Here is a 12748-nt window from a genome sequence, read left to right on the forward strand (position 1 = left end):
GTGGCTAGAGGCTTTGCCTCAATCCATTTAGAAAAATATTCCACTGCCACTACAACATATCTTAAGTTCCCTTGTGCTGGTGGTAACGGACCTAACAAATCAAGACCCCACCTTTGCAATGGCCAAGTGGGTTGTATTAACTGGGTTAAAGACGAAGGTTGTTTTTTACCTCTTGCACATTTCTGACAACCTTCGCACTTTTGGACTAATTCCGCTGCATCCGAAGCTGCCTTCGGCCAATAAAATCCTTGGCGAAAAACTTTTCCCAGCAAAGGCCTAGATCCAATATGAGATCCACACAGGCCTGTGTGTATTTCCTTCATCAATTCTATACCTTCGGCTCTAGATAAACACTTGAGTAATGGAGCACAGACTCCTTGCTTGTACAGCTCCCCTTCTATTATAACATATGGTCGAACTTTTGCCTCTATCCTCCTGTTATAAGCTTCGTCATCTGAAAGAAAGTTTCCCTGAAGGAAAAAGATGATCTCAGTTCTCCAGTCTTCACTATAGACAGGAGATATGTTGAGGACTGCTCTTTCAAGAAGTTCGACCGAAGGTGCTTTTATTGTTTCAAAAAATACTTCCGAAGGTAAGGGCAGCCCTTGTGCTGCTGACTTGGCTAGTAAATCAGCATGTTCATTTTCTCCTCGAGGAATATTTTTAACAGAAAACCCTTCAAAGGAAGCCTCAATCCTTCGGACCGTGTCTAAATATTTTTCAAGCTTCAGATCTCTTGCTTTATAACTTTTGTCAATATGACCAGAAATAACCAGAGAATCAGTTTTAAGAATCGCCCTTCTAATTCCCATTGCCTTTAATTTCCGAAGACCCAAGAGCAGAGCTTCGTACTCAGCAATATTATTTGTGCAACTGAAATCAAGTCTTGTTGCATAACAAGTTTTAACTTTGGAAGGTGTGACCAAAACAGCAGTTGCTCCTGCTCCGAAGGTTCCCCAAGAACCATTGCAAAATACTGTCCAAACTTCGGCATCTTTACTCGTTTCTTCTTCCTGAGCCCCTGGCGTCCAGTCAGCAATGAAGTCTGCCAACGCTTGGGACTGAATCGAAGATCTATGCACATAATCAATGCAAAATTCATTGAGTTCTGCAGCCCATTTTCCAACCCTTCCAGTAGCTTCTCTATTTCTCATAATATCCTTCAATGGTTGTGAAGAAGGGACAATTATATTGTATGCTTGAAAATAGTGCCGAAGCTTCCTGGAGGCCATCAAAACAGCATACAACACCTTCTCCAATTCTGTATAATTTTTCTTTGATAAGCTAAGAACTTCGGATACAAAGTATATTGGGGTTTGCTTTTTGACTTGGCCTTCAAGCTTCTCTTGGACAAGCGCTGCACTTACCGCTGAGTGCGAAGCTGCCACATATAACAACGGAGGAGCCCCTGGCGTTGGTGGAGTTAGTGTTGTTAGGTCTATCAAATATTGCTTCAGCTCTTCGAAGGCTCTCTGCTGGACTGGTCCCCATTGAAAAACTTCGGCTGACTTCAGCACTTCGAAGAATGGTAAATTTCTCTCTGCCGATCTAGATATGAATCTGTTGAGAGATGTCAGTCTTCCTGTCAATATTTGAGCCCCCTTCTTTGTACTTGGTGGTTCCATTCGAAGGATAGCTTCGATTTTATTTGGATTAGCCTCAATTCCTTTTGTTGAAACTAGGCAACCAAGAAATTTCCCTTTCTTCACTCCGAAGACACACTTTTCTGGATTCAACTTTAAACCGGCCTGTCTAAAATTAGCGAAGGTCTCCTGCAGATCAGCAATGTGATTTTCTTGCCTCGTGCTTTCTACAATGATATCATCAACATAAGTTAGCACATTTCTGCCTATTTGAGAATGAAGAACCTTCGTTGTCATTCTGCTGAAGCTTCCTCCAGCATTCTTGAGTCCCTCGGGCATCCGAAGGTAACAATATGTTCCACTAGGGGTTATGAAGCTGGTTTTTGGCTCATCCTCCTTCTTCATCCAAATTTGATGATAGCCTGAATAACAATCCAGCAGACTCATAAGCTCTGATGAAGCTGCTGCATCCACTAGGGAATCTATCCTTGGCAATCGAAACTCGTCCTTCGGACAGGCCTTGTTGAGATCAGTAAAATCAATACACAACCTCCATTTACCATTGGCCTTTTTACCATAACAGTGTTAGCCAGCCATTCTGGGTATTTTACCTCTCTGATAACTCCGGCACTGAGGAGTCTTTTCACTTCATTCCGAGCACCTTCGGCCTTATCATCAGACATCTTCCGAAGTCTCTGCTTTCTGGGTTTGAAGGATGGATCAACATTGAGCGAGTGTTCAATAACATCCCTGTTGACTCCGCAAAGATCATTAGCTGACCATGCAAAAACATCTTTGTTGTTGAACAGAAACCTTATCAAGGTTTTCTCCTGTTCTTCGGACAGTTGGGATCCCAATAGCACCTTCTGCTCTGCTATGTCATCGCATAAGAGCATGGGCTTCGGCTGATCGGCCGAAGCAGCTTTCTCCCTTCTGAACTTGTATTGCTCACAAGCTTCAGCTCCATCTATGTTATGGATTGCTTTTGAGTCTGTCCAGTTTCCTTCGGCCCTTCTGGCAGCTTCCTGACTTCCATGAATAGCAATGGGCCCTTGATCCGAAGGTATCTTCATGTAAAGATATGCTGGATGAAGAATTGCTTCGAAGGCATTGAGAGTACCACGACCAATGATTGCATTGTAAGGGTATTCCATGTCAACAATATCAAACACAACTTGTTCAGTCCTTGTGTTGTTAACGAATCCGAAGGTCACTGGCATGGTGATCTTACCGACGCTACAATCTGTCTTCCTCCGAAGCCACAAAGAGGGTGCGTAGCATCATGAATCTTATCTTCGGGCTCTTGCATTTGTTTGAAGGCCTTAGCAAATATAATATCCGCTGCACTGCCTGTATCAACCAAAACATTATGGACCAGAAATCCTTTAATCACACAAGAGATAACCATAGCATCATTGTGTGGGTAATCCTTGAGCTGAAGATCCTCTTGAGAGAAGGTAATTGGAATGTGAGACCATCTTGACTTGATGAAGGGTCCTTGTACCCCTACATGTTGTACTCTTCTTTGTGCCTCCTTCTTCTGTTTCTTGTTAGCCGGCTCTGAGCATGAACCGCCTGTTATCGGGAGGATCAGCTTCAGAGCCGAAGCAGCTCCAGCTTGGTTCTTGAACGAAGCCATCAGCTCAAAAAGTGGAAGTGAGTTCACCGGAGGTGGGCGCCAATGTTGGGGACTTGTTCTCAAATGCTAAGAGTTAAGAACAAGGCAACATGAAAAGTGTTAAATGCTAATGATCTTCGTCCGCTGAAGCATTATCTCCCTGAGGATTTAATGAACTTCGGATGAAGACCGTGAGTAGAATATCACGAAGGTCACACTTTCGTGATCGGATTTACAAAATAGTATGAAATAAAATATAAAACATGAAACATTAAAGAAAGATGTACCAAAAATGGATAACATTATTCACATATTTTATTATATGAACTTAAATATCAAAACATTATGTTTAGGTACATTTATACCTTCGCCTTGGCAGAGAATAATAATTCCCGAGCAATGTGTTTGCAATTACAGGATTGCGTGAACAGTAAAGGAGTATTGTTCACTATTTATAGGCACAGACGCAGCTTGTAGGAAATTACAATCATGCCCCTTACAAAAGATTACAATCATGACTCAAACCCTTATGGACTAAAAAGTCATTCTACTTTTAAGTCGGTTTGATCCTTCATATTCGGATATGCCATAATACCGAAGCTTCATGAGTGGTAAATTTGGTATCTCGTATAAACGGGCTTTGCCGAAGGTGTTTCTTCCTGCAGGACCTTCGGCGACGAAACATGGTCCCAACAGGAGGCCATCAGCTATCTGAGCTAGCACCCCTCCAACTTCACTCGGTGTGTTCATTGTGTGGGCAAAGTCAAGGTTCAGGTTTCGAGCGAAGACAGGATTCTCTCGGCGCAACCTTGCACTCTGCTCGGCCTACGCCCGTTCTCGGTCCTGAGCCTGTCGACGATCAAGCCGGCGAGAATTCCGCCTTTCTCGGTATACTCGCTCATCCGAAGTATCTCCTACTTCTGAAACTTCATCCTGGGACACGGGCTGCGCTAGGTCCCGCTCCCCAGCCTCGTGATGTCGCCGAACATTTTGGCATCTGTTCCTTCGTCGTTGTGCTTCACGCTGGGGAGGTTCTTCCCCTTGCACAGTCGGCTTGTCGTCGAAGATGGGAGATGATTCCAATCTCCCCCGATGAAAAGGATGTCGGGGTAGAAAGTAGTTGTTGTGATGGTGTGCTTCTTTCTGTCCTCCTTTGAGGGCGAAGGTGCTGGAAAGATAACTCGCCGAGGCTCCGTCCCTTTTCTCGGGACGCTTGCCTCTTTCTTTCTTGTAATCTGCATCCACTCCTTTGTGGGCGAAGTGGGTAGCGGAGTTCTTCGGGCAGGTAAACTCCTGATTTTTGGCTTGTAAGAGGTAATCTTCGCTCGAGGCGTAGGAGGCTACGCTATCCGTTGTCTTGCTCCGACTTTCCTGGGGATCTTCGGGGAAAACTTCTTTCTTCGGTGGATCTGCTATGCGGTGCAGATTTCCTTTCTCATCTGTTATGGACAAGATGGTTTCGAAGCAGAACACGGATCCAAGGCGAAGAGCGATCTTGCACTGGGATGTAACGACCATTGAGCTAGCTTCGGTCAACGACACAGCCCCTACCTTGTGTGCCAACGGTCGGTGTTTAGCGTCCGACCGCACACCCAGGGTTACCCCTCGTGGTGCTTTTGGGTAGGATGGTGTTGCTGACTGTAACTCAATGGTTCGTGCATGTCGCACGAGAGATGATAGGCACTTTTTTGCAGGTTTGGGCCGCTTGGAGAGGCGTAATACCCTACTTCCTGGTGTGGATCTTTATGTGGTAGGATACAAGGGAAATCTCCAGGATGGAGAAAAGCTAATGAGATAGGTAGATGGTCGATGGAAATGATGGGGTACCCCCTAGGCCTTATATACTCGACCGTGGGGCACTACGAGCCTGTTAGGTTCGTGGCAAAATGTGCCACACTTTGTCTAAGGTTAGTCGTCCGAATTGAATAACTAATCTTAGGCACAAAAGTTAGGCAAAGTGTGGCAAGTTAGGCAGTAAACCAAACATGTCCTACATGCGTACGTGACGATTACGTATACCCTAAATAATAGTGAACCGACTGAACTGATCTTCCTACAATCTTGCTGACTTATCCCTAATCTGCCCTGATATTCAAGGGCGCTGCACGTGGGAAAGTCGGGTGGGCGCTACGGATAGCGCTCGAGTCTGACGGGTTGCTTGGGCCTGAGTCCGCTTCTTTCTCATATCGGCCCACTCCGCCATTAGTTCTGTCCCGGCCCACGAAGGGATGACCTTGCGAGGTAACTGGCCCAAAGCCTCTCGCGAGGCCTCCTTGCCTTCTAGTGGACCCGGGGGATATCTGTCCCCCACAACCATGCCCTTTACATAGTTCTCTACCATATTAAAGCACCAGTTTCAACGGTCATCCCACGTCATCTTTTTACAAAGAACCCCTTGTATTTCTTCAAAATCAACCCGCGGTCCTAGATCATATCCCATCCCTATCCTATTTGTTCGTGCAGTAGCGTTCTCACAGCTATCGCTCTAGCAACAAACCCCATCCATTTCACAACAACCTCCACCCGCTTCTTCCGTCGTTGCACCGCCACCAGCAAGGAGGATTAGGGCGCTCGCCTCCGGATAAGGATGCTCACTAGGTGATAAAAGTTGCGTCGAGTCCAGCCAACTCTGAACCTCCTCGTCACCCCTAGGGACCAGGAGTCGTCTCCTTGTTCACTCATCTTCCGCTCCGGCACGAGCTCCGCTCCGCTCCTCCCATCCCATGGGCGACGTGGCATCAACGGTAGATCTACCTAGCATGCGCTTCATCTGGTCACAATTGTTCTCATCAGATCTATTATTGATAGAGACCGCTCTAATTATCGTGTTTTCGCAGGGGGCGTCCACTGACCAGGACACAAGCTTCTCAAATAAGCAAGCCAAGCTACACAAGACGTAGAAGTTTGTGTCTGAGCTTGACCATCTGGTCAGCTCGTCCTTTCACTCATACCATTTGTTTCTCAATTTGGCTATAACGAGCGCACAATACTTTAGGGATATATAATTGTTGTCTGCAAGGGCTTCCTCTGATTCAGCGATTTTATGATTGGTAGGTGGATACATAAAAGGTCAAGTTGGACGTGATGAACCCTGTATTGCCAAGCGGGTCACTGAGCTACTTGGGTTCGACGTATGTTTTTGATCCATGCAGAGGTAGTTACATTTTTCACTGAAAATTAGCCCAGGTGTTACGGTTGTCTTGTTGTTTGTGTCCTTGTACCCTTTTTCTTCTTTTTTGTAGGGTATTTACTTAATGAGAACCCCAACTCATTTACCATTGTGATAGGACCAAAATTCACGTCCAAACTTTGCACTACATCTACAGCACGTTTGCTTTGGTGTCCCATTCCGATGTGCTACATGCTTAGAGTTTTAGACACAATGCTCAAGCAATGCACTGGCACACAGAGTTGCAATTGTAGGCAGTTGCGCTTGCACTACACATGTGCAAACAATTCCAACTGCATATATAGTAGTACCCCTACCCAGCACACGCTGCAGTACATGGATCACACTGCTTCATCAGTTATAAATACCATGAGATGAATCCAGAAAAAGTTGTATGTTTGAAATTTCATAGATACATATACTAGAGTTGTATAGCTTAAAATCAAATTATCCTCATTCTGTTGTTAATGTTTTATCTGTTTCAGTTATGAAGCAACTTCATCCCGGAGGAGTCGTAGCCTATCAAAGGACATAACAACAGTAGTTGTTGCTTCTGTTTTTCTCGTATAAGCCTTATACAGAACTCACAATTTCAATCATTGATTAGGTAAAAAATTTATCATACTAGAATGTTGGGTTGTTGACCATTTTTCTATTCTCTCTTCAATCTCTTCTCAGGCTTCTTCCTTCCAAGATGGGTTAGTTGTTTCTTCAATCACCATTCTCGTGATCATTTTCTATAGGAATAAAAGAGTGCTTTTTTCTTGTCTCTATTCATATTTCAGAGAATTCCTAGATGGTGGATTTGGTACTACTGGATTTGCCCATTGGCATGGACAATGTATGGGCTTATCGTGACACAATATGGAGACCTAGAAGACCCATCACAATCCCTAGCGAAAGCAAGCAGAAGGTTAGGTACTATGTAACACATCATTTTGGCTACCATAGAGATTTTATGCCAGTCGTTGCACCTATTCTTGTGCTCTTTGCAACATTCTTAGCTTTCATGTACGCAGTCTCCATCAAGAGGTTGAACTTCCATCAATGATAGGAACACGATATGGCAGAAAAGTTCTTGAGAGTTATTTTGGAAAACACTTCCTTTTCTCCTTTCATTTCTAAATCCCTTCAACATAAGGTGTAGTTCGTGCATTCCACACATCACCAAATGTGGTGAGGTCTTATACAGATTTCTAGCCATTTAACTGTGGAACATTGCTAGAGCATAACTATGAAAAAGTTTTGTTCATGCCGAATTCATTTCACATTGAATTTTAAGTGAAACCAACTATGCAATTGGAAATGACTACAAGGTTCTGTAAAAGCGGAAAATGTTTTTATTGTTTGATGTGATACTCTAAAGGCAAGAGCAAGTATGTATTTCAGTAAGCATGTTAAGCATTAAAGGATAAACTTCTTGTATTTGGTATTTCAGGAATGATCTTATTGGCGTACTTGTGCTTTTCTATGTCTTGCTAAACTTGGATAAAATTGTTAAGCCATCACCATAAATGAATTTGCATGTGTTACCTATGGAACCTCAATGATGATTTTGGTTAGGGCATCATATCTACACCATCTTCTCGCTCCCAAGTCCTAAGCCAAAACATTGGCTATAATTTAATTCGAGCATATGGGCTCCTTTTCAACTCATTTTTTGGGTCTTTTGTCTAAGATCAAGTGTAATATTTGTTTTACCAGTTCAATATCTTGTATATGAACAATATGTTCACTTTGACATTAAATTCATTTATTATGGGTTTTTTATGTGGAGGGTCCATTAAGACTCTCACGTGTCGCTTAGTCACCCAATCAATATCATCAAATATGGTTGGGTACCGTCGCAACACACAGATATTAGACTAGTAGAATTTGAAATGAGAGCTTGAGATGATGAAGCTGGTGGATATAGCCTTGCCAAAAAAACCTGATTCGGTAGTATACAAACCTTTCCATTTTCAATCCTTATTTTTCTAAGGAATTCAAATCAAAGTTCAATCATAATTGTGACATGGGGAGTTATAAAAGTAAAACATTTTATAGACTTCTAACTAGCAGTGTTATTTATTAGAACTTTCAATGCCATTAGAAATTTCATATAGTCAATTCCTGTTAAAATTTATATGGTCTAGTTGACCTAAGCCTATATACAAAAATCTACTTAATCTTACTTATGTCCCTAATGGTCTTTATTGTTTAAGTCCATGACTAGAGATAAAAGGTGCAAGAGAAAGAGTTTTTCTCTATATAGGTATACCAATCCCTCTTGAAAAAATACAATAGAACAACTATTGAGGGTTTCTAGCTTTAAAAATCCTAAGGTAGTCAATTAGTTTTTTTATTATTTCTATGCTATTATAATAGCTACTCCATCTCGATTGTTAGTGTGCATCAATATTAAGGAGAGGCCTTCGGAACTCTTGTCCTTACAATATTACACCATGATACATAAGGTTTTTGAAAAGTGTTCTCCATACAACTGCTCCAACTTTCATGATGGGTCGTCTTCCATCGAATTAGACGACACTACTTCTCGATGTATTCATTGTTAGCTGCTCTGAGTTCTTTCTCCGCCACACATCGATGACTTCGTACATACACTAGCAACAACATCTTCACTGCTATAATGTCACCTCCCGCTGCAATGGAAAGGTACACACCGTTAGTGGCTTAGGTAATGTTTTTTCTCATTTACCCCTATTATTTCCTTTATTATGTGATAGCAGGTCGCCTTCTCTTCTCCTTGGTTTCCATCTGCCCTACAAAAAAGCAAGATTGGTACAAATGGATATATGGGAAAGATAAATATGTGCGGAGAGCAAAGAAAACTAAGTTAGGATCTCACGAAATTTTGTTCTTAAGTGTGTTTGTATGATGTCACAAAACAATATACATATGTAAAAAACGATCATTCATATAGCTTCTACGGGAAGGATTTTTAAAATAGAGTCCTAAAAATTAAAATATGACCTCATTTAAAGTGTTTAGAGCCTCAAAAACAAAATTTTACTCCAACAACTACACTTAAATGATTTATTTAGGATATAAATCATATTATTAAGAAATAATTAGTTTGAGATTAAGAGGAAACAAGGATACAGATCTAATATAAGGAGTACGATATTTAGGACCTGAGAGATCAAGCCATATAATTATTTGATGAATTTTTATGAAGTAGAATCACTGTTGGAAGATGGTTTATGGTTCCAAGTCATATATTTTGAAGTGTCTCTTGGAGATGCTTTAATGCTTACTTGAATGCCATTTATGTCAGCATGTTAGCATAGCATACAAGATTATGTACGTACCTTGCAAATTAAAGCAGACAAGATTAGGTCGAACTCGACGAGCTGTTCTTGGCTAATTTCAAGGTTGACCGGAACAAGAAGCTTATCCGTGTTTGTGTCCATTTCCCTGTAATAACATTGGCTCCTGCAGGTTTGGGAAGTACTGTTAGTCATCAAAGCATTATATTCTTAAATAAAACACACATTTGTGCTCATCACTGGTTGCCTCAACAGCCTCCAGCCAATTGTCATTCGGCTTGTCAAATTGGCTTCTGTATCGAAAGATGTATCATAGATAAACCAGGCCACCTTGGCTGGAGCCAACAACAATTTCTTTCGGCATCTCCCAATCATTCACAAGAGGCCACACCTTGTAAGCAATGTGCTCTTGTACCAAAACTCTGGTACCAATCTAAGTGCATAGTGTGTTGAAAGCCATTAAACACGCCTGCACTTCGTTCCCAATTGCAATGGACGACCTTCTAATGCCGAAGCGTGACCATATGGATCGCTGAATAATGTCCCTCACATCTTCTCTTTCACTTAGATCATTCTTCACATAGAACCATTGCTTCATCCAAGAGCTCGACCATTTCTTTCGAAATGTTGGCACGGGATAACTTGCCTCAGAGCGAGGCTGTAACACCCAAAGATGTTATTGTATTGCTCCTTCCTAATTGCCTTTGTATGGTAAGATAACTCATGAATATTATAGAAGCACCTAGCATATGGCTTCAGTCCTTGGCTCCTCATAGCCTAAATGAAAATCCCCACTTTAATCAAAGCTTTGGGAGTAAGTTGATGAAGGTATATTTCAAACGTCTTCAGAACATCAACCAACATCTTGTGTATTGGAAAATGAAGCCCAACCTTCATGAAGCTTTTAAAAACTACTACTTCATCTGCTTCGGGAAGGGGAACAGTGCTCTCTCCCCCAACCCTCACTATAGATATATCATGGAAATATTTGCCCTTCATCGCTTCAATCTGCCCTTGTTTGACAATTGATTTTCCAAAAACAACATGGCTTGGCCTCCACAACCGATCTTCAGCATCCTCGTTACCACTTTCCACATCAAAGCTATCACTATCACTAGAATCCCCTGATAGCCCAACCAACGTTTTATTAGTGATTTTTTTCAAAATTGGTCCTCTCCATTGCTTCGTAAGAACCAGCAGGTGTGGGGTCAACAGTATTTTTATCCTCAACCATTTCGATGATGGTTGCAGCAAATACCGAAGCTTAAAAAACAATTGCGCTCACAGAAGGAGGCTAAAAAGGCAATCATAGCACAAAAAGCTAGGTGGCACAAAAAATATTCACAACACATGCCTCTATATATATACTCATAGCTCCACTAAGCGGTGGGTCCCACGGTTCATAACGATTCGCTATTCTAGCGAAGGGAAGGTGTTTTTTCGGACCTTCGGCTAAAGACCTTCATTCGTATCGCAATCTGATTTTTTTACAAAGAAATAAATTAATACTGCGAGGGGCTACTGTTGGGGCCTTCCTCTTATGAAGGTCCTCAAAAACATGACTAACAATGTGTTTTCAGTATAATATTGATTATCATAGGGAGCTTCGATTCATGATGGGAGTGTTCTCCTTCACCGAAGGTCTTCGAGACAAAGACATGGCCCAAAAGTGACGACAATGAACGCCGAAGCTATAGTCAAAGAGAAGCAACTTTGGCTTAAAGTGATGCCAAAGATCAAACATGAAGATGAGCCGAAGAGGAAATGACTAGCTAATCCCTAATGATTTATGTTACAGTTATGAATAAATGTTAAGGTCATAAATGTACTTTTATCTGGAATGTGTCTCGTGCCTATAAATAGGTGAACGGTGACATCGTACTAATCACGCTGAATTGTAATTGCTCTCGCGTCAACACCTTCGAGCAAGCCAAATATATCAATGTAATATAAATTCTATTGATGTTCATATGTATATTATGAAATACATATGTGTATGAATGAATGGATCACATATATCATCTCTATGGATTCATATTCTCTTAAATCATCAAGGTATATCCTTCATGAACTTCGTCTGAAGATCATTATATCCAAAAAGAAATAATGCTTCGGAGGACAAATGTCTTTAATCTTTAACAATTGTGTTGCCTTGTTCTTGATTCACAGCATTTGAGAGCAAGTGACCAACATATTGCTTACCCACTGTATTGCTCTTTAATAGTAATGCCTTTCACATACTCACTGTGAGGAGCAAGATCGACTATAGCTTCCCTGCAATTGGAGCTTATTTGTCCTAGTGAGACTCTTCTCTTTCTGCTCTAAGCTTGGTGTTTGATTGCTATCATCTGAGATTGAGTTACCAATCAACTATTGGCTTTATGCGACAAATGCATAAATGTTATACAATCACTGGTGATGGCGTCTTGTGTTGTGAGTTCGCTACCCTAAGCAACCTTTTTAACCTTTTAGTGGGGAAAAGATTATTCTGTTTTATTCTATTTTGACCTTCTTGTGTTTGTAGTATGTTGCTTGACTTCCAGTTGATTAAGTATGTTTCATTATGCAATGGGATCTACTCATAAGTGTCAAGGATATTGGTGCCTCTGTGTCTTTAATATCTAGATATTCAATTGTATTGTAATTTTGGGGTACTTGGACCTTATGGAATCGTAGGAACAAATGCCTCTGTGTCTTTAGTACCCAGATATTGCAGCATTGTTCTTGGAGCTGAGCACTTTACACAATTCTAATCAAGTAGTCTTGTGCTCATTGTGTGGGTGCTACCTGATGAACAACATGGATAATAGTGTATCATTCCTGCATCCAAAGAAGTGTTGTAAACCATACTTCTGGTGGTTGCACTCTTGTGTTTTTATCTGATAGTTCCATTTGAATTTAGCAGCTGCATTGCGCGTTCTGGTTCAAATGTGTGATTATGGTCAGGCATGTTGGTGATGCTAAGAAATTAATAGTCTTTGTGATAAATATGTAATTTTCGAGATTTGTCTTTCTGCTCAGTCGTATTTACTTTGCTCTCGATAGGTCAATTCAGTAAAGTTTGATGGTACTCTCCCGGCATTTGACATTTGCATGGGTAGGTAGGTGA

General features: G+C 41.5%; 1 non-coding gene across 1 annotated transcript; it reads left to right on the forward strand.

Annotated features, from left to right (window-relative positions):
* Positions 1-8022: 8022 nt before the first annotated feature.
* LOC111590070 (U2 spliceosomal RNA) lies at positions 8023-8225 on the forward strand. Its single transcript, XR_004852353.1, has one exon. It is a non-coding gene; the product is annotated as a U2 spliceosomal RNA (small nuclear RNA).
* Positions 8226-12748: the final 4523 nt, after the last annotated feature.

Source organism: Zea mays, chromosome 8, assembly GCF_902167145.1.
Source record: "Zea mays cultivar B73 chromosome 8, Zm-B73-REFERENCE-NAM-5.0, whole genome shotgun sequence".
NCBI lineage: Eukaryota > Viridiplantae > Streptophyta > Magnoliopsida > Poales > Poaceae > Zea > Zea mays.